Source organism: Carettochelys insculpta, chromosome 1 (assembly GCF_033958435.1).
Source record: "Carettochelys insculpta isolate YL-2023 chromosome 1, ASM3395843v1, whole genome shotgun sequence".
In the NCBI taxonomy this organism is placed as follows: Eukaryota; Metazoa; Chordata; order Testudines; family Carettochelyidae; genus Carettochelys; species Carettochelys insculpta.
Genome location: NC_134137.1, coordinates 124,511,666 through 124,531,661, shown reverse-complemented (window position 1 = coordinate 124,531,661; position 19,996 = coordinate 124,511,666). Strand labels below are relative to the sequence as shown.

General features: G+C 48.6%; 1 protein-coding gene across 2 annotated transcripts in view; it reads left to right on the top strand.

The window, feature by feature from the left end:
* The window catches only part of NCK2 (NCK adaptor protein 2), a 165,738-nt gene that overhangs the window by 49,109 nt on the left and 96,633 nt on the right, over positions 1 to 19,996 (top strand). Inside the window, exon 2 of one of the 2 annotated variants that reach the window (XM_074983256.1) lies at positions 2,989 to 3,062. The exons of the other annotated variant lie outside the window; for it this stretch is intronic. The gene's annotated coding sequence lies outside the window, so the exon portion shown is untranslated. The remainder of the gene's footprint in view (positions 1 to 2,988; positions 3,063 to 19,996) is intronic. 2 annotated transcript variants of the gene reach the window in all.

Sequence of the window (19,996 nt, the reverse complement as noted above, 5' to 3'; positions counted from 1 at the left end):
CTGCTGGACTCTGGGCTCTCCTGTGGTCTATCAGCAGATGCTGCTGAGTTCCTCTCTTGGCCTCCAGGGTCTGTGGCCTTACCCTGACCTCCTGGCTCCTCTTTCTGCTGGATCAGATGTTGCTGGACCATAGAGTCCCAGACCAGAGAGGTTCAACCTGTATATTCAAGACTTGCTTTTCTTTACCTCAAACTCAAAAACTGTTTTTGAAAAACAGGGCTTATTGTTCTCGTGAATGAGAACACAGTACATCCTATATAACTTTCTTTAAACAGGAGTTCATTTTGTTCATGAAGAGAAAAAAATTTTTCCTGGTCATCTGAGTTTTCAGACCCCAGGTGCTAATGTGTTAAAATGGCTTTTAGCCTATTTACAATTAATATTTTAGAGAGCTCTACTGTTGTTAAACCTTGTATTAGGGATACATATTCTCCAGTCCAAATCTTTGTTTCAATATTCTGAATCTTGGGGAAAATACTTTTCTTTTCTAGTAATTGAAATATTCTTGTAATGCATTATCTTTAAGTCCTGCATTTTTTATGTAGCATTTTTTGAGATCCAAATAATCTTCCTTAAATTGGCAGAAGTTTTGCAGCTCCCACACTTCTTATTTTAGCCTGTGAAGATTTTTGGCTGGGGCAAAAATTAGTTGTTTGAAGGAGGTGGTTCTCAATTTAACAATATAACAGCGTAGCTTCCTACATCCTTCCTGTAGCAAGCTAAATTTTCACAGGAGACAAAAACTACAATGGAGCCAAGAGAAGATCAGCCTCTATCTTATGCTAGTGTTTTGTGTCATTGTTGGGGCTTGGATATATTTCTGGCTAAATCATCCCTGCTGGGATTAATACAGCAATACTGATTTAGTGGGGCTAGTAAAGACAAGGTAAGTTGATGGCTGAGCTCTCTCCCATCCATGTCTATACTCTGTCTCCCCTGAAACCCACAGACAAATTAGTTGTTGTGGGGAGAGAGACAAATGAGAAGCAAATCCTCCCTCAAAACAAAAAAAAAAAAAACAAAACCCACCTCACTGACAAGGTCCCCGACTTAAAAGGATATTCTCCTCATTCCCCTCATACACCAGCCCCAGAGCTTGGGGTAGAGCCAAAAATGTGGACTTATTTGTGGGAAGGGCTTCCAGGAAGCAGGCTTGTGGTATGGGGTCAGGGTGGATGCAGAAATAGGTTGGGGGATGGGGAGAGAGCAGGAGTGGGTTTGGGGGTTTGGGCGGGAGGGGTTTGCTCTACCTGGTGCAGCTCCCTGGGGGCTCTCGGGGCTCTGTGTTCTCCACTGCTCCTGGGCAGCACCAAGGCACTTGTCCTCTTGGCTGGAGAGAAAAGCCTCCAGGCAGCACTTCATGCTGCTGTCCTTCTAGCTGTGGGAAGAGGAAGGCAGCAGCACACAAAGCCGTTTTCCTGCCCCCTGACAGAGCCCTTGTGCTGGATCTGGCCCTTTCTCGCCTAAATCCAGACCACAAGATTTGGGGCAACATACCCTCCACCCTGCAGTGGTCTGGATACTCACTGGGGGCAACCCCAAGCCTCGGGGGCCAGATCAAGGCAAGCTGAAGGCCCAAAGTTTCTCACCCCTGATTTAAAGTATGTGGAGGACTGGGGGAAAGGGCTAGGATTAGAGATGGACTTTAGAAGTGAAAACATAGAGGCTTTTTCCGCATTTAATCCAGGATATTCTTCTGGTACAGACTTAATAGGGTGTTAGAGAATTTTTAATTAGTATGGGGAGGAGGCTGCTATCTGTCCCCTCTAAGGCGCTAGTTAATATTGCTTCATTTATTTAGCTGTACTTCTTTTTGAGACAAATGCCTCCCTGACCAGATATAGTGGGAGCACTTTGTAACACATTCACCCACATGTGGTGTTTTGTCTTTAATCATTTTTCTATGTCAATTAATTAGAGTGCAGCAAATGGAAATATGTCTGTAGGTTTTGCATCTGTTGTTCTGGCAGGATCTGGCAGCTTTGATTTGGTGTGTCCTGATTTATGGGGGAGCTTGGAGAGATTTGGGGGGTTATTTGAAGGGCAGAAAATATGGCTGTGAAAAAATTTCTTTCAGGGTAGGTCTTCCTTGAATATGGGTTGTAGTTTGATGTTGCTTCTTACGAGCTCTAACATGGAGCAGTAGATGACAACGGTGTGCGTGTTTGATCAGATGATACTTTATTATTGTATTGAAGCTGGTTCTTGTGCAATATTTTGGTAACCATTTCATGATGCAATCTATACATCCACCAAACAAGGACATTCCACCAGAGAAGTAATTTTTATGAACTAAAAATTATATAACAAGAAGGAACCTAACAAAGTTCTTATACTTTTTCTTTGCTTAAATTGGAATTTTTTGTTTGTTTTGTTTGTTTAAAACTGAGCTAGCTATTTCTGAGGGTGTCTCTTAGCATTTTGGGAACACAGTACTACCAGCCATATACTAATGGATTTGCAATATGTGAACTGTCAGCCATCCTACAGGATTTGAAATGTAATTAAAATTGACAATGACTGTTCAAACCCTTTATAGTCCTTTTTATAATATTATATTACTAAAAATTTACTCAGGTATAGTTAACAATATTTATTATATGGCATTTTTTAAACATGGGAGACGGTGGCAAATGCTATTATAAACAATAAGGGGCAGAAGTTAATTGCACTGACAAATTTGGTCAGCTTAGTTTATTGTAATTTTACTTCAGTTTTATACTCCGATTGCCACTCACAGCATGCTTTTTTTTATGATTTGGAGAGACTACATAGTCCTGTACATAGCTCTTCTTTTGAAAAGAAGGAATTTTTTGGTTTATTACATCACACAGAATAAGTCTAACAAATTAACTTAAATTGTGACACACTGTACTTTCCCTGTTTGTATAGATTTCCTTATGAAAATTTCATAAAGCTAATCCATAGATAAAAATACTGAGGTAAACTTATGCTAGAATTGTAATATCTGCATCTTTGCTGTTTCAGAGACGTTCTGTGAACATATTTTTATTGGCGAATTCTGCCTGTCTCTGTCTGGATCCTTTAACGGTGTGCCAAAGGTGAGTTGTCTCTAGCCTCAGTCTCAGAACTGAAGATGGTAGAAAGCTAATTGGATGAATTGTATGGTATTCTTTCTGTTCTATGTTCTTCAGTGCTTATAAATTAAGATCCTAAAAAAAAGTGTTAAAGCTTTTTCCTTCACTGTTCTGAGTACATTGTAGTTCTCCCATAAGTGAATAGAGTCATATTTAAGACTTAGATACAGCTGATAGTTGTCTTTGGCTCTTAGTCGATGTTAATTAGACTGTTAATTAGACTGTTAATTAGACTCATAAAAGAAGTACTACAGTTTGAAACTCTGTAATCCGGAACTCTCTTGTCTGGCAACATCTGTAATCCGGCATGTTTTTAGTTTGCTAGGAGACCCCTTATTGTGAATGTGGCCAAATTTTCCATGGCACCATAAAATTTGTTTACAGATAGCAGTCCTGGCTCTGTGTTCTGTGCTGTTATTTAGCTGTTACCTCTAAATGTCTTCTAAGAGCCCAGTAAACAGTAGAAGTGTTGGTAATGTGCTAAAAAATACTGACTTGTTGTTGTCCAGCAAATTCTCTCATCCAGCACTGGTCAGGTCTCAAGAGTGCAAGATCAGGGGTTCAACCTGTATTGTTTACAGTGGTTAAAGTCAAATTGAATTGTATTACTTGCTGCTTCTTCGAGTGTCCCTGTGGGTGCTCCACAATAGGTGTCGGGCTCGCCCAGCGCCGCAGATCGGATCTTCCAAGCAGTTTCTGCCGGACCGCACATGCGCCGGCGTGTGCCGCTCCCTTGCGCGCTCCTGGCCACGTGCGCGATCCGGTCCCCGCCAGTTCCTCTTAACCGCCGTCGGCTGCAGACGGAATCCGAACTAGGCTAAGGCCAAGTTAGCGTATTCAATGGTTTTAACTGTTTTTTCTTTAAACTTTTCAAGTTCTTAGGCTACTGCAAGTTAGCCAGTTGTTGTTTGTTTTTTTTGAAAAATAACAAGCGGGACGGCATTCAGTCCAGTCCCAGTAACAAGCGGAACACCGGAGGCCAGGAGCCTAGGGCCATCAGCCCTCCTGCCGTGGCAGGCTATCAGAGAAGGGGAAAAACAGCACAGAGAAGGTGCTAAGTACCCATTAACAACTGAAAGACTCACCAACAATGCCCTCTTCAGGATTTAAGAAATGTGATTCCTGCCGAGAGGCAATGCCAGCGTCTGATGGGCACAGTCTCTGCATAAGGTGCCTGGGGGAGTCCCATGTCACGCAGAAATGCTCCTTCTGTGCAAAACTAACAGCCAGAGCAAGGAAGGACAGGGAGATGCGGCTTAAAATGCTGCTCTTCGACAAGGCCCTCCAGCCAGACGTGCCAGAGCGGCCGCAGCAGGAGGGACCCTCCGGGGCCCATAAAAGGAAAGCCGCCTCCCTCACCCCATCAGCGCAAAAATGGAGGAAAGCCTCCCCAGCCCGATCCCTGCCGGCAGCAACAGCGAGCGGGACGGAAGGAGCGCGCAGCCCCCAGCCGCAGCAACAGCTGATCGGCGGCGGCACGGAGAGCCACGTGGAAGCGGCTCAGCCTCCGATAAGCAAACAGCCACCCCGCACCGCAGGCAGGGCGGCGGCTAAACAAGCGCCGGTACCGGCGGCACCGCAGGCAGCGGCACCGACCCCTGGGGAACCGGCGGTGCAGAGCGCGCAGGCACACAGCCCGCAGGCACCGGAGGACACCGCCCGTGCGGCACCGCCCATGAGCGTGCCGAGCACGGTGCGGACGGGGCCGAGATCCCCTACACGCCAGGGGGCGGAGTTACTTCCTCAAGGGAGGGGGAAGGCTGCACACAAAACGAGGCGCCGCAGCCCCTCTCCAGACAGGGCTGCGGAGTTGCTTTCTTTTAGCCCTCCGCTTATGCTGCAGACTCCAACCAGAAGGCAGGGGTCCCCCCTAGCTTACCCGGAGCCCCCGTCTCCATTTTTACAACCAGCCTCGCCCTGGCTGGGACCACCTTCACCCTTCCTGGGGTTTGAGCCGCTGGAATACTATCCAAAATCGCTCTCTCCAGTGTCCCAGATCTCTCGACGATCTCTCTTCCCCAGACGCAGAGGGTATGCACCAAGGGAGTGGTCTAGGTCACCTTCCCAAGAACAGTGCCTATACTGCCGTGGTCGCCCCTATCACGCGGGGCATAGACACCACCGGCACTCTACTAGGGAAAGATCCCCACAGACGATCTCGTATCCCTGAGGGCAATCGCGAACGGGGACAGAGACTCAAGTATCTCAGGGGGGACTGGTTATGGAACCCCGAGATTTTCCCTCGCAAGCCTCTAGCGAGAGGGTGTACCATCACCAACAGGAACCGGAAGGGTCCAGAGAGGCGTACCCCAGTGGTTCCTCGCTCTCCTCCCCGGACGAGGCTACGGCCCCGGGGGACGTCCATCCTGCGGACGATCTCAAACAGTTTCAAGAGCTGTTTAAGAGGGTGGCCTTCACGCAAGGCATCCAGACAGCAGAGGTGCAAGAGAAACACCATAAGCTCCTCAAAAATCTCAGACCTCCGGCCTCCTCCAAAATAGCAATACTGCTTGATGAAGCAATCTTGGAGTCCGCCACTACGATATGGCAGACCCCTGCGATTATTCCGCCCGTCCACAAGAGAGCGGATAAGAAATACTTCGTGCCGGCAAAGGGCATGGAGTTCCTGATCAGTCACCCACAACCAAATTCCTTGGTGGTGGAGTCGTCGCAACAAAGATCAAAGACATCTCAATTCAAGACAGGGGGAACAGACAAAGATGCCAAGAGGCTAGAGCTGTTCGGCAGAAAGGTCTACTCCTCCTCCACTCTACTGTTGCGAATGGCAAATTACGCAGCGCATTTAGCGAACCATAATTTCGACAACTACACTAGGTTAACCTCCCTCACGGACTTGCTTCCAGAGGACAAGAAACCGGTGCTCAAGGCCATCGTGCAAGAAGGCTACGCGGCCTCGAGGACGGGAGTTCAGATCGCCCTGGATGTTGCGGACACAGCAGCACATTCCACAGCTACGGCAGTGGTGATGCGAAGGGAGTCCTGGCCCCAGACTTCGGGTATACCGAGGGATCTGCAGGCAAAGATAGTCGATCTTCCCTTCGACTCGCAGAAGCTGTTTGCTGAATCAACTGACTCGGTCCTTCATTCCAGCAAAGATTCAAGAGCCACACTTAGGACCCTGGGGATTTACACCCCTCCATACAGAAAGAAAAAGTACTACCCTCAACAAAGACGGTACCAGTACCAGCAACAGCGTCCCCAGTACCACAGGGGTTACGAGCAAGGGCGACATCAACAGCACCAGCAGTACAGAACTCCCAGGCGACGTTCACAACAGAGCCGTGTGTCCTCGGGGCAGGGCCAAAGGCCACAAGTTTGACACACAGATCCAGGGCTGCGCCATCACTACCATCACACAAGGTCATCCGAAGCGGCTATTCCACCATCACCTCCGACCATTCTACGACCAGTGGCAAAGGATCACCACAGACAAATGGGTGCTGGAGATCATAGCCACGGGGTACGCGATCCCCTTCCAGTCGCTCCCACCGCCACGACCTCCACCCAGGCCCCACCTCCAGGAGGCCTCCCACGTAGCGAGGCTCAAGCAGGAGGTAGACCATCTCATGCTCATAGGGGCAGTGGAAAGAGTGCTGGAGCAACTGCAAGGAAAAGGGTTCTACTCGAGGTACTTCCTCACGGAGAAAAAGACAGGAGGCTGGAGGCCCATCTTAGATCTTCGAGGCCTCAACCGGTACCTGCACAAGCAACGCTTTCGGATGATCACAATCGCCTCCATCCTTACGGCACTGGACGATGGAGATTGGTTCACAGCCCTCGATTTACAAGACGCGTATTTTCACATAACTATCCATCCGGCTCACCGGCGATTCCTCCGGTTCATGGTAGGCAAAGAACATTTTCAATACAAGGTCCTACCGTTTGGCCTCTCCTCGGCCCCCAGAGTCTTCACCAAGACCTTGGCAGTGGTGTCAGCCTACTTGCACAGACAGGGGGTATTTATATTCCCGTATCTGGACGACTGCCTACTCAAAGGGGCCTCGAAGGAGGAGGTACTACGCATGATACGCGTCACAGCAGGCGCGTTCTCTTCGCTCGGCCTGGTTATCAATCTGGCAAAATCAAAGATAGACCCCACACAAGACATAGAGTTCATAGGGGCATGCATAAATTCTATTACAGCGAGAGTATATCTACCGGAGACTCGCTTTCGGGCCATCGGCTCCCTCGTGCAGGTCATCACCTTCAGCCCTTCGGTGCCGGTCCTGACGTGCTTACAGCTGCTGGGCCACATGGCAGCGGCGACGTTCGTAGTACAGAACGCCAGGTTACACATGCGCAGCATGCAGCACTGGCTGGCGAGCGTATACAAACTGGCAGCACACACCGTTCACAGGGTGGTGTCGCCCACAGCAGAGATGCGCAAATCCCTGCAATGGTGGGTAAACCCCAAGAACTTGCTAACAGGGGTACCCTTCCACCAACCACAAATATCGGTTTTTCTTACTACAGATGCCTCCCTCAGAGGGTGGGGAGCACACATGGGCGAAGAGGTGACTCAAGGGCTGTGGTCCTCCACGGAGCAGTCACTGCACATTAATATACTGGAGCTCAGAGCAGTGTTCAACGCCTGCAGACACTTTTGAGACCATATACAAGGCAAAGTTGTTGGGATCAGTACAGACAATACCTCCACCATGTTTTATATAAACCGGCAAGGAGGAGCTCGGTCCCGTGCCTTATGTGCGGAAGCAGTCCGGTTATGGAACTGGTGCATCGCCAACAATATAATCTTGAAAGCCTCGTACTTACCAGGCGCTCACAATGTGAAGGCAGAGCAGCTGAGCAGGCGTTTTGCACTCACGCACGAGTGGCAGATCCGTTCCGATCTGCTACAACCGATTTTCCGCGCATGGGGTTTTCCCCAGATAGACCTGTTTGCCACTCAACACAACAAGAACTGCCCACTATTCTGCTCCAGGGCAGGACTGGGACGGGGGTCCCTGGGGGACGCGTTCGTGATCTCGTGGAGGGGCCCCGTGCTTTACGCTTTTCCCCCCGCAGTGCTGATTCACAAAGTCTTGCAGAAAGCCAGGAGGGAAGGAGCCCGAATGATCCTGATAGTCCCAACGTGGGATCGACAGCAATGGTTCCCCCTACTCCTGCGCATGTCGGACCGTCCACCGATACCTCTTCCGGTGGCGCCGGATCTGCTTACGCAAGCCCAGGGGTCCATAGTGCATCCGCACCCCCAAGGCCTGCGACTACAAGCGTGGTTAATCCATGGCTCAGCTCCCTAGAGAGCACATGCACGGAGGAAGTGCAGCAAGTCCTAGAAAGTAGCAGGAGGACTTCCACCAGGAAGACCTACAAGCAGAAATGGACTCGCTTCACGGCTTGGTGTTCTACCAAACAGCTGGCCCCCCTTTCGGTGCCTATACCTGTAATGTTAGAGTATTTACTGGACCTCAAGAGAGGAGGACTCTCACTATCCTCGTTAAAGGTCCACCTTGCCGCCATTTCGGCGTTCAGACACGAGGAGGAAGGGCACACGGTGTTCACCCATCCCATGGTTACCAGGTTCCTTAAAGGGTTGGTAAACCTATACCCCCCTTGGAAACCGCTTCCACCTTCGTGGAACTTGGACCTGGTGCTTAATGTGCTAACGGGACCACCGTGCGAGCCCTTGGCCACGGTTTCCCTCCGCCTCCTTACGATAGATTACCTTTCTTCTCGCAATTACGTCAGCTCGCAGGGTGAGCGAGCTTGCGGCAGTGATGGCAACGCCACCCTGCAATGTTTTTTCCAAGGAGGCGGTAACCATACGGCTGCATCCAGCCTTTGTTCCCAAGGTTTCTTCCGAGTTTCACATTAACGAACCTATTGTTTTACCCTCGTTTTATCCAAAGCTTCATAACTCTAACAAAGAGGCGCGCCTACACCTCCTGGACGTAAGGAGGGCGCTAGCCTTCTATGTAGACAGGACCAAGTCCTTCTGGAAAACGGATAGACTCCTAGTCTCTCTCGCTTCCAAATTGAAAGGAGAAGGTCTCTCTTCGCAGAGAATCTCGAAGCACATCGTATCCTGCATAAAAACGTGCTATGAACTCAAAAAGACTCCTTTACTGGCCACTCCCAGGGCTCATTCCACTAGGGCGGTGGCGGCATCAACAGCCTTCTTGAAGGGCGTTGCGCTAAAAGACATTTGCAGAGCGGCGACCTGGTCATCCTATGACACCTTCGCCAAACATTACGCCCTTCACAGGGTATTCCAAGAGGATACCCGTCTCTCGACAGCGGTCCTCTCGGGGACAAGCTGCACATAATCCGATTACCCACCTCCTATCTTGGGTTACTGCTGGGTAGTCACCTATTGTGGAGCACCCACGGGGACACTCGAAGAAGAAAGAAAGGTTACTCACCGTAGTAACGGTGGTTCTTCGAGATGTGTCCCCGTGGGTGCTCCACTACCCGCCCATCCTCCCCGCTTCGGATCTCTGTTTAGTGTTTTGCAGGAGCATCCAAGGCGGTTGGTCAAGGAACTGGTGGGGACCGGATTGCGCACGTGGCCAGGAGCGCGCAAGGGAGCGGCGCGCGCCGGCGCATGCGCGGTCCGGCAGAAACTGCTTGGAAGATCCGATCTGCGGCGCCGGGCGAGCCCGACACCTATTGTGGAGCACCCACGGGGACATATCTCGAAGAACCACCGTTACTATGGTGAGTAACCTGTCTTTAATGTGCATAGCCTTCTTGAAAAAGATGAACAGAACTGTACTTGGTATGTGTAAGGATATTTTTGAGGCAGTCTGTGAAGACATGAAGTTGCCTGTTTAATTTGTGTTTTATACAGGATTCATTATAGAAAAGAATTTTGGTTATTCCTATTTTCCTAATTCATGCACCCCACTGTTTTCATGTGGCAATGGTACCCTGTCGCCATGATTTAGTGGAAATTTATTACCAGAGTGCTGTGTGAAGGCTTCCTCTTACTAAGACCTCAGTTCACTGCCCCCCCACCAAAAACAAAAACAAACAAACAAACACAAACAAACAAACAAAAAAAACCCAGACCTCTGAATGGTCTTGTAGCTCAAGTATAGAACTGGAAGCCGTGAGATCCTAGTTCTCTTTCTGGCTCTCCCATATATTTCTTAAATTACTGAGAAGATATCAAATCTCTCTGTTCCTGTCGCTTCTTCATCTCCAAAGTGAAGAAAGATATTGTGTGAGTCTGAGTTCTTGAAAATGTAAAGCATTTAAAATCTTTATGGACTACTGAATGTGTTCTTTCTAAATTTTGAGTTTTTAAGAACCTGTATCATGATTGAAACTGAACTTTACTTATTAAGTAAATGCACGTGTATTTAACAGTGCATTATTTTTACTTTGGTTGTTTGTAGTAATTTTGTAATGAGTTTTTAGCATAAGTAACATTTTCTGTGTGCTCAATGGCAAAGAAGCATTATAAGAAAGAGAGAATGAAAACGAAGAAACCCCCCACTGGCTTTACTAAACATTTTTAAACAATAGTTCCTGTTTTTTCATTTGAAAAGTGAAGTGCCACTATTTGTAGTAGAACTCTATTACATAGAAATCAAGGATTCATGCAACGCTTACCTCAGACTTTTGCCATTTCCTTGTTGACTTTGTGAGTGGATGTTAGGTGCACCATTTAAAATAAAGACAAATGCAGAATAATACATGTGCAGTTAAGAAGGGGTATGAATGTGTCAGTCCTTAGAAGATGTCCGATGGTTCACCTCTCTTGGCAGCACTCTGTCCAATGATGAGAGTGTCGAGGCAGGCATCAACTGCAGAATCGGGAAAGCCTCGGCAGTGTTCCAAAAACTATGCCCAATTTGGTCTGCATCAACAATTGGCCTTTTTACAAAGCTTTGACTCCTTAGCACTATTGTCATGTCCACTGCAATCTACGCCAGTGAAACATGGAAAAACACTGCAAGAATATCACATAAGCTGAATGTGTTCCGCCAGCGATGTCTGCGTAAGATCCTTGGTGTTACCTACATAGATTTCATTACTAACAAAGAGATTCTGTGAAGATGTGGTCTGCGGAGACTGCAGGATGTTGTGGCAGAGTATAGATTGCATGTTGCTGGACACATCTTACGTCTTTCAGATAATCTTCATCCAAAGGTAGCAATGCCATGGACACCAGCTAAAGGAAGGAGGAAGAGGAGAAGACCACTGAAAATGTGGCGAAGCACGGTTAAAGAAGACTTTAAGAACATTGGTATAACGTGGGAAGAAGCGGAAACAGTGGCATCAGACCAAAACCTCTGGAGAGCACTTGTTGCCCAATGTGCCCAGGCGGACCTAAATCTAAATAAATCTAATGAATACGTGCGCACATACTTTTTTTTAAACATGCCTCTAGACTGTTTTCTTACAGCTGGAAGTAGAAGTACTTAACTATGTGGGTGTTCTCCCAAGACTTTGAGCCCTATGTTGCAGTCTTGCAAGGTTGAGAATGAGCATTTCAGTCACCTTTTGGGGTGATGAGGTCCTTGTTCTGGACTCTAGCACAAAGTGCAAGAATGCACCCAGGTATGTTCACCTGACTGAAGCCCTGGCAGGGTGTGGCCATTCAGCCCCCGCCATGTAGCAGGTGTGGGCCAAGGTGAAAGAGCTCTGCCAGGGCTACGCAAAGGCCTGGAGTGCCAGGCAACAGACAGGAGCAGGGACACCCACCTGTCCATGCTATAAGGAGCTCCACCAGCTGCCTGTGGGGAAGGGAGTGATGGAGCCCTGACAGTCAACTACTACAACATGGCCTACGTGGCAGCCCCGCGCCAGCTGGAGCCAGACCAGCTGCATGCACCAGAGGAGCTCCAGCTGGGTGATGACTCAGACCTGGACTCAAGACATGGGAATCTGGTTATTGTCTCGGGCCCCTCTAATGAGGCCATGCCCCAGACATCACCGGAACTGTTCAGGGGCCCCTCCAGCGAGTATCCCGCATGTCGCACACCCCAGGGTGTGGCAGTGCAGAGGCACACGTGCGACACTGTCACTTGCCAGGCTGATTTGGGTGGGCCTCAAACGTTTGGGCCCAGCATGCGCAACAATGTGGCTGGGGATGTGGCCCACTGGGACCCAGTGCATGGCCTCTGGCACGGGTGCTAGCTGATGTGCCTCAGAGCCCCAGGAGAAGAGGGACATTGGGGAGGGCCAGTCTGCACTCAGCCTGCCTACCACCCATGCAGAGACACTCCCAGGGCCTGACTCTCCCTGCTCCCGACCCCCAGACCGTTGGGCAGGGGAGCCAAGGGTGGTGCAAAGCAGTCAGCCCACTCCACACACCTCAGTGGGGCCGTCGTTCAGCAGGGCCCATCATGCACAGTGCGTGTGGTTGTGTTCCTGGAATGGCCTCATCCCATGTGTCAGGTGGGGGCTACTGCTCAAAATAGATGGAGGGGCAGGGTCTTAGGGGCTGCATGATGGGAATGACTCACCATCCCTCCTCTCCTCCCACCTTCAGAGGGTCAGGCCATTGAAGGTCCCCCTCCGCCCCCCCTAGATCACCAGGACCAGCACCCACCACAGCCGAATCCCCGCTGCCACTGTGACTGTGGGCGTGGGGCCGTGCAATGGTCCTGGCACACCACTGGGGGCGAGGTCCTGTGCATGTACATGGCTGGTCCTCCAGAACCAACTGCTGCAGGAGGACAGGAAGTGGTGAGAGCAAGCACTTGAGTGGTGGGAGGTGGTGTGCAGCCAGCTGCTAGAAGAGGTCCACAAAATCCAGACTTTGTGGGAGGTCATGCTGGCCTGGGCATTACCAACGTGCTGCCCCTGGTCGCCTTCCTACACCCACCCTGTTCCCTGACCCCTCTGCCCCGCCCCTGCTGGTCCCTGCCTGTCTGGTCCCTTTGCTGGAGGCCAAGGTGCAGGCCCTGCAGCAGTGGGCAATGGCCATGTCCGGCGCCCCCGCCCCCCCAGGCCCTTCCCGCTTACCAGACTCTCTCTCCCTCCCTCCCCGCCACAGCCCAAGCCGACCCTGCTGACCAGTGCTGCTGACCCTGCCCCGGCTCCGCAAACCCCGTACCTCCCTGTGCTCCCAGCCCAGCCCTGACAGGGATCCCGAACCTGTGGGTGGCACAGGATCCTATGGCCGAGGGCATTTGGGGACTCGGTCCTCAGGGTCGCAGCCCTTGACCTGGTCCCCTGGTACATAGTTTCCAGTAATTGTACACGGGACATAATTTGGATAATGATGTTTATTTTAACAACCTCATATCCCCCATGCCAAGCCCTTCAAACCATGTTCAGATTCCCCCTTTCCCCATACATAGTTACCTGGGATTGCGCTTTGTAAATAACTTGCATTATTGTTTTTTTAATACAAATTTTCATGTTTAATATAAAGTTTTTGTGTCACCAACCCCACATCTCTTTGTTGGGGCATGGTTGGGGGGGTGAGGGGTCAAAGGAGGGATTGTGGTGGGGTTGGGTTAGGACTGTGGGCCCAGGATCCCTGCCCAGGGGGACCTTGGGTGGGGGTCATTAGGAGAAGGTTACCTGTAGGGCCTCCCTGACGTGGTGCCTATCCATGTCCATCTGGCGGGTTGGGGCTGGCTGCTTGTGGTCACAGTCTGCATCAACCCCCAGCCCCAGAACAAAGATCTCCTGCTTCGGCTCCACTAGATTGTGGAGGGGATAGCAGCCGGACACCACCACAGGGATGCGGTCCTCGCCCATGTCCAGGTGGTGAGGAAACAGCGAAACCTCACCTTCAGACACCAAAAAGCACACTCGACCAGACAACATGCCTGGTTCAGGTGGCCATTGAAGAGCTGCTTTGTCCGGTCTGGGTGGCTGGTTTACTGTTGCATTAGCTGTGGCATGAGGGGGCATCCCCTACAGCGCAAAAGGGCATCTGGACATCTCCAATGGCCATGTCATGATGGTGAACGAACAAGCCCCCTGTCGTCCTATGGCACAAGTCAGAGATCCTGAAGACCCTGGCATTGTGCTCCTGGCCCACCCCCCAATGTAGATGTTGGAGAACCGACCATGGTTGTCCACCAGGGCCTGAAGGATGATGGAGTGGTACCTCTTCCTGTTTGTGTAGTGTGCCATGCTGTGGTCTAGGGTGTGGATTGGTATGTATGTCCTGTCAGTTGCCTTGAAAATTTGGGAAGCCCAGGGCATTGAATCTAGCTATGGTTACGTCCAGGTTACTGACTTGGACGAGCCTCCCCAGCAGGATACCGTTGAGAGCCTTCACCACTTGGAAGCAGAAGAGAGAGAATGCACACATGAGGGCCTGTGGGAGGTAGCCCCTGACCCTGGCAGCCTCCTCAGCTCACTCCCATTCCCTGCTCTCTGGCCCCTCTCTGGCCATCCTGTGTGGCGGCTCCTCTGGTCATGGGTCTGTGTGAGAGTGGGATAGCCTGGCCCCTCTGGGATGTGGCTCCTCCACTCTGCTTCCCTGTCTGCACCTCCATCTAGGACTCTTCCTTGGATGGAGCCCCACCCTTCCCGCTTCCCTGCCATACTGAGCGTGCAGTCCGGGAATGGTTTACCTGCATCAGAATTACCCCGAAGGTGCACTTTCCTACCCTGGATTGGTTTGCCACTGAACTGTAACTATACGGGATGTTGAGCTTCCACGAAGCGATGGCTACTTGCTTCTCCACAGGGATGTTTGGCTGCATTCAGGTGTTCCAGTGCCGTAGTGTGGGGGCGAGCCAGGTGCACAGCTCCTGAAAGGTGTCCCTTCTCATCAGGAAGTTTTGGAGCCACTAGTTGTCACCCCATTCCTCATCAGTAGACACACCCACCAGTCAGGGCTGATGATGCTGACACACCTGCCATGGCATCCAGGGGGGCAAGGGCAGATGGAGCAACAGGGGCATTTCCTCAGCTTCGGCCTCTGGCATTTCCCACCAGACGAGGCAAAAGTGGTCCTGGAAGTTAGGGAGCAAGACCTGTGGCAACTGCTGGGCAGCGAGGGGTCACCCTGGGGCTGCTGCTGGTCCATGCTGGTTGTGGCCTGTGTTTGATCCCTAGTGGGGAGCATGCGGGCCTAGCCTGTGTGTGCCTTGCAGATTACTGTGAGGTTCAGCATGGGCAGGCACTGGCTGTGCTGGAGAGTGGGAGGGGAGGCTTTCAGGGTGTGCCTGACCAGAGTGCCTAGAAAGGCTGCCTGGCTGCATGAGCCTGTTTGTGGGGCTTCTGAGGCCCCATTTTGTCAAGAAAGCAGCCAAGGCATCTGGCCACATTCTGTCGACAGAGTGGATGGTTCTGTCGAGCCGCTTCCGTGTGTGGCCACAATCTGTCAACGGGTTTTGTCGGGAAATATCCCCTGATGGTGACCTCTGTCAGCGCAGGGCTATAGTGTAACTGTAGCCTTAAAGAAAATGGATTATATAAAGCTATATTTTAAAAGTATCTAAAATTTTTATTTGAGCGTTTTTCTCAATAATCCATATAGCATAAGCTAATTAGGTCATTTAAGGATATACATATGTGGAGAAGAGAGAATTTAAGGCCATATGTACAGTAACACTTAAGTCTGCAGAAATATCTGAGACCTCTTGGAGAGCAGGGAGTTGTTGTTTTAAGTGCAGGGCCTGGCTTTTTTCTGAGAGTGCTCCAGTCCAGGAGCACCCACAGGGAGGCTGGATCACCGGATTGTAGAGGTTCAGCCTGTACTCTTATCTTTATTCATGTGCTTAAAAGTTAAGTATGTGTGTAAATGCTTTCCTGGATGGGGGTCAGTGCTTAGCTCTTTAAAGGATCAGATCTTAAGTGATGTGAACAAGGTCACGCAAGGATCCAGTTGCAGAAGTGAGCATTGGAAGTGGAATTAGATTTTAGAGTTGTTATTAATGATCTGTTATATCAAATTGTGGATTTTGTTCCAGTTTTTATAAGGTGATACTGTGAGTAGAAACAAACAAGAATTATAGAAAATCCCATTTAACTGTGAAAGGTTTTGTGAGTTGATTATAGATATATTTATTTCATAGGACAAGTGATTTGACTTACAAAGTGATGGATATTTCTGAATGCTGTATCACTACTAGTTACCTGATACAGCTAAGTAGCATCAGAAGAGGAGTATCTTAGAATGCTGAAAGCATCAAAATCGTTCTGGTGAACAGTTTGCAGTGCAGATTTATCAGAAGTATGGGTTACTGTTTATTCCAGCCAAAAATTTCAAATTGCGAGAGTTGGGCTGACAACTTCGTGATTGAGGATTTTTGGAGAATTAATTGGTTTCTAATAATTTGAAGGTGCTAGCCACTCTGGGACCGTGGGGTGTAAAGTGGAAATGCAATTAAAAATTTTCATCAAGGCTGTGACATGCAGTCCCCAGGGTGGTGTTTTTTTGTTTTTGTTTTTTTATGTAAATAACCTTGCATAATTAGTCTATAAAGTAGGTAGGGGAAAAAGAAGTGAAGCTATCACTTCACTGATTTCATTTAAGCCAGCAGTGGTACAAAATGTGAATAGTGTGTGTGTGTGTGTGTGTGTGTGTGTGTGTGTGTGTACGCGCGCTTGAGCACACACATTTAAACACACACCCCTTCCAAAACCAGGAGACTTAAAATAGAACCTCAAATATATATATTTAACTTGTCTCTTAGGAGTAGTATAGAGGTCTCAAAATGTCTGTCAGAAGGTAGCTGTTTTGCATGACTCCTAATTTAGCTCAGATTTGAACAATTATATTGCCACTTATACTGATTCATTGCAGGGATCACAAGCTGCTGGGAATGGTATTGGAAGGAACACAGATTATTCATAGCAGGAGAGAGTGAGAACATGTCAGTTGACCTTTGAATTATTACTCATATTTTGTTACCAGGATTCTAATATTGACGCCATAGATTTTGAACGATTTTCTTCCCTCTGAACAGATCGTAATTTAAAACTTTACACGCATTCACAAATCTTTGTTTGTCTGCAACCATGAGAATGTGCCATCAAGGATAAAATCTTTTCACCATATGACTCTCCTCCAATGCCACCACAAAACACTCACGGGGCTGTGGTCCACAAGAATCAACCCCAGTTTCTGCGGTTTGCTCCCTCATAAAGGGACCTCACATGCCATACTTTATGCAGTGGCCAACTTAGGCTGCTCAAAGGTCCCATGAGCCCACTACTCCCTCCAGTCCTATCTACATCTGGAGCTACAGAGGAGCCACATGAGGAGATAGAGCAGGAGACTGCCTCTGAGATGGAATCACTGGAACATAATTCTTCTTCAATGCCATATGATGCTGTCATGCTGCTCCCACCAATGAAGGCAGATGACTTCAAGTAGTTTTGGGAGGTGTTTAAAAAGAGTGCCAGTCAGCCATGATGTTCCGTTAGAGCAGGGGCCAGCAACCCCCAGCACACATGCCAAGAGTGACGCGTGAGCCAGTTGTCGTCAGCACGTGAGGTAGGAGCTCAACTGCGCTCCTCCTCCCCCATGTAGCCAGGAACTTGCTCAAAGCCGTGCAGCCTGTGGATTAAAAAAAAGACCCAGGTAATGCTACCAAGCACCACATGAATGGTAAATCTCTGCACCTTCATTAAGTTGTTCTAAGTAGGACTTGTAGTAACTTTCGAAAGTATCACCAGCACTTGGACTGTACACAGAGGTCAAAAGGTCAAATTTTGGCACTCTGTCCCAGAAATGTTGCTGACCCCTACTTTACAGGATGTGCAGGAGACCTAACCAAAAAATCCTGAAGATCTCCAACTTCTGATGACCTCAAAATTGCACACGTATGAGCACCACCATACTGGAACCTGCCAACATTACCTAGCAGACACCAAAGACTGCCCCGTGAACCTGTAAGAACGTGGGCTCTAAATATTTGGTCCTAGCAAAGGGCACACGCTTTTTATCCTCTCACCAACAGCCTAACTCCTTTGTGCTTGAATCACTGAACCATAGGCAAAACGGTCCCAACAATGGTCCATGATGTGGCCAAAGGGGTGTGGGAGGAGACCTGAAAGGAACTCATTTTATGGGTCTCAGGGTCTAAATCTTGCAATTTGGTATGGCCAGTTACACTGGTTTTCTTGCTAGTGATATTGATAACTGTAACAAACTATTTGAATCTATTTCTAATATTCCTGAGGACATGAGTACAATGAAAGACTCCAGGGTCACTCTGCATATATTGGGAGTACAGATTCCCCCTGCCAATAGAAAGCGGAACCAGCTCTATGAGAGGCCTTGCTTGTAACAACACAACCGACCTTGTGCACTGGTGAGGTTTCTTCAAGATATGTGTCTCTTTGGATACTCTACTGCCCATCTGTCTACCCTCTGCTTCTGAGTTTGATTCAGAAGATTCTATGGGGGAGAAGTATATGAGGGTGGTGTGACTTAGGCTTTGTAAATGGACTCTAGGGGTGCCGTGAGACAGGAACACATGTCCTGACCAGGCACTGCTACCTAAGATCACTGAGTCTGGATGCACCTCCCGGGAGACTCCCCTTGAAAACCTCAGTTGCTGCAGAAGGTGAGAAACCACCTCTTTCCACTGTTTTGGGGCAGCATATATCTTTAGGTCTCCAGTTTAAACATGGTGTTCCCATGCAGAACTTAAAATAAACATTAAATATCCATGAGTTAGGTGTCATTAAAGTACTTTTCATTGAAGCCATCATATGTATGAGGCTACTGAATCTGACTGTTCTTTCATACTTCTGTTTCTTTCTCACATTTGTGGGCATGTGTGCGCACACATACTTTTTTCTTGTGTACTCCAGTAACAGGACTGTGTAAAAGCCTCTGTTCTTCCATAATCAGAAGATGGCATTTGTCAGTTTTTGATTCCCTTTTAGGTCAGTGGTATATCCTGAATGTTAGTAGAGCTATAAAATTCTACCCAGAAAAACCTGAAGGATTTTTGACCCTCCAGCAGTTTAGTCATCCAGTGGGAGAGGCCTAGGAAAATCATCCAAGTCTGTTACCTTTAGCTTTCTATATTTTTAATTTCTGAGTGTGCGAATGTATGTGAAAGATACTGACATGATTGCTCTAGCAACTGAAGCCTTGGGTTTGGTTTGCACTACAAAATTAGGTTAAACCATTAAAGGTTTTTGGTCCAGGGTATGAAAAATCCACACCCAATAGTAATGTGGTTAATCTGGTGTAAATTCCCATGTAAATGGCAATAGATCAATAGAAGAATTCTTCCAACTACTTGTCTTTCAGGGAAGTGGATTTACCTCCACCTGAGCAAGAACTCTCCCAAAGGTGTAAGTAGCAGCTACACTTTATATTTATCATCTACGTAAGTATAGAACTGACAGCCCCATTTTTTCCTCACTGCCTGGCCAATGTATTTTGACCGTTCCCATCAGGGACCATCTCTTGGAGGAAAAGGTAATTTGGATTCCATGGCCATTCAGTCCTTCAGCTGCTGTAAAGACAACTAACAAGGGAGCTAATTACTGTAGACTGTGATATGAGCACTTTTTTAAAAAATTGCTACACTTCAAAAATAGGCAAGATAAATAGATTTGACTGGCAAATAAAAATGGCAAGTGTTGACTGTAATAGAGAGTGCATTAATTCAGTACTCATCAGACTAAATATATTTAGAAAATAGTTACAAGGTGTTTTTTCAGTGGGACACCCTTGAGTGGGCATTTTAATTAACAATTAGTTGTGATACAGTCATCTAGTCAAGCAATAGCATCTTCAGTGGCACAATGTAGTTCTCTTATACCACTGCAGCAGCTAGTCAGTTGGCATTCATTGACGTTGTGTGTCTGCATTGCCTTGCAGCTGCACAGAGGGCCATCTCGAAGGCCTCACAATGTTGTTTGGCTGCACAGAGACCTTACCCAGTCTGGAACTTGTTCAGCAAGGCTCACTGGAAGTGGGGCAGGTCACAACCACATGTGTAGATTGTGGGGTCAGTGACAAGGGA